This window comes from Morone saxatilis, unplaced genomic scaffold, assembly GCF_004916995.1.
Source record: "Morone saxatilis isolate NCDOM2014 unplaced genomic scaffold, NCSU_SB_2.0 Contig11, whole genome shotgun sequence".
Classification (NCBI taxonomy): Eukaryota; Metazoa; Chordata; class Actinopteri; family Moronidae; genus Morone; species Morone saxatilis.
In genome coordinates, this window is record NW_023339663.1 from 7455401 (window position 1) to 7457923 (window position 2523).

The window sequence follows — 2523 nt, forward strand, 5'->3', positions numbered from 1 at the left end:
TGGCCAAGTGTGCTGCACTGATATTGCACAATCCCTACCCCTTTCCCTGCTGCTGCTTTGCTTTTAAAACTGCATGTGGCTGTCACAGTCACACACATACACAGATCGCTGTGATTTACTTACGTAACACTGAGTGTAACTGTTGTATTGCACGTGAGTGCAAGTAGAAAAGTTCAATGAAACTGAGTCCATGTCCTCTTGATGTTAATCTTTTGTTGTGCACCATGTAAGATAAAGGGTTGCTATCAGAGGAATATATGCAGGCTCTGCTCAAACTTTTGGAATAACTACATTTCCACTGATGAAAAAAAATGCTTCATTTATTCTCTGTGAATAGTCTTGAAAACTCCCCAAATGAAATCATCCATCTGTTTCAGTTTATCTACGTAACATAATTATAGTCCAAAGAGGCCCATGATGTTCTTACCTCCTTATTTCCCTCCACAGGGTAATAAAGTTTAGGTTTTTAACATTAAGAGGAAAAGTACAGTCACGTTTTCTTTTCCATTCTATTTTTGGAAATACACAAATTCTTAATTATCCAACAGGCAGTCGTGTAACTGCTACTGCACTAGAATACATTCCTGTGTTTTGTTTATTGCACCTAAAAGTCTTACGGGGTTTGACAATCAGCATCTCCAACGCAAGACTGTACAGTAATTGCTACTGGGTTGTTTGTCTCCACATGAGTAAATAACTGCTGTAAGATGGAAGGTGATATAAGTCATGCACACACGTACAAGCTGAGCCACTGACTTGCCTCAGCTTGTTGGAGGTACGAACATAGGCTGCCTACTCAACAAAGTGGCAGTTTGTTTTGCTGCGTGGCCCGAAAACCGCAACTTATGCATACATTCACACGAACGTGCAACCCCCTCCCTGACACACTCACTGGTCCAGAGACACACAGACACACAGACACACACACACACACACACACACACACACACAGTGTCAAGTGCCAGATGTACAAGTGTAAGCACAGCTGAGCTCACCACAGAGAGTGATAGTAGGAGAGTTTAAGGGTGTGAGGCTGCCTTTGTTCTACAAGCTTCAAAAGAAAAGACTTTATTGCGTTTGCAAGAGCCTGAAAGAGTTATAAAAGTTGTGAAAGCTCTGCACAAAGAAGAGCACTCGCTGGGTTTCCATGTACAAACTCCATTTTTTAAAGAAGTGTAATACACAGAAAGTATCAGAGCAGGCCAAGGAAGTAAAATGGAGTAAAATAACAAATATAGGGCCCAAAAATTGAGCTAATATCTATTTTGTTTCTCCTTTTAATAAACTGATTAATGAATGATCTAAACCTTAAGAAAAAAAATCTTGTCAGTCATTTTCCCATCCCCAAATATTATTTTTAATCACTGCAAATCTTCAATCAGTGCCCCCATTGACAGGTTCACACTCATACGTGAATAGTAGCATCGACCTGTGGTTACCATTTTGGTATGTGTGTACAGGCGCATTGACCTGCGTCCAGAAGTCCCCCCGCTCTGAGCACAGTGTGTAGCTTGTGCTAAAAATACAGCTGGCTTTAGGACAGACCCCTTTCCTTTTATCTATTTTGGTTACACAGCAGTGTATATTTTTATAACTGCTAAAGGCTTGTCAAGGTTCTTCCTTTATGCTTCCAACCAAAAGATGTCTAACGGATAGATTCACAATAATGTTTTCAAATTAAAAAGTCATACACAACGTAGTAAATATTTATTCATAATTATAAAATTATAATTATATATATTTAATCACCTGACCCTTAGTGAAAGTTATAGGCAGTGATTTTGTGCTATTAACCATCAGCAGCTCCTTGTCTGTGGTAACAATTAAGTCCACAGCTGTAAAACACACCACTCTGTCTGTCTCTCTGGTGTGTTGGCAGGTTGGAGGAGAAGGCTGGAGGAGCGTGCTGCCATGTGTCACATGCTGAGGCCCTGCAGCTCTCTCGGCACCTGTTTACGCCCCCGGGGACACGACCGGCCAAGACAGCTGGTTTGTTTTGGAGAAGTGCAGGGCGAGACAGGGCGGATATGGGGGTGCAGGATTGGGGGATGGGATTACAGATGGGCCACAGTAGACGGGGGGTATAAGACAGGGTCGACGAGGGGACTGTGGAGGGGAATGGGGGGTCTTCTGTGAGAAGAATTACTGAGCACAAAAGGCACGTCAGCAAGACTGAATGGGCAGTGACCACGTACAATCCGATGGATGATAATGACATTGTGCTGGCTTCGACCTCAGGGGACTTGGTTGAGAGCGTGTGTGTGTGTGTGTGATGTCAGCTGGTGTCCCAAAGGAGTAAAAAGGTCAAGAAGAATAGAAACTGCTGGTCTCTGGATGGATGTGATAAGGACCAGATGACCAATGTTTGGCCAAATTAAAGAGGAAATTATAATTTTGCTGATGAATGCAACTTTTTAAAACCTCATGAAAAATAATATATGTATAAATAAAGTTACATCTAATATCCACCTTAAAGTTTCCTTTGAGTGGCTTTAAAATATTTAGAATCTTTCCCTGTTTCCC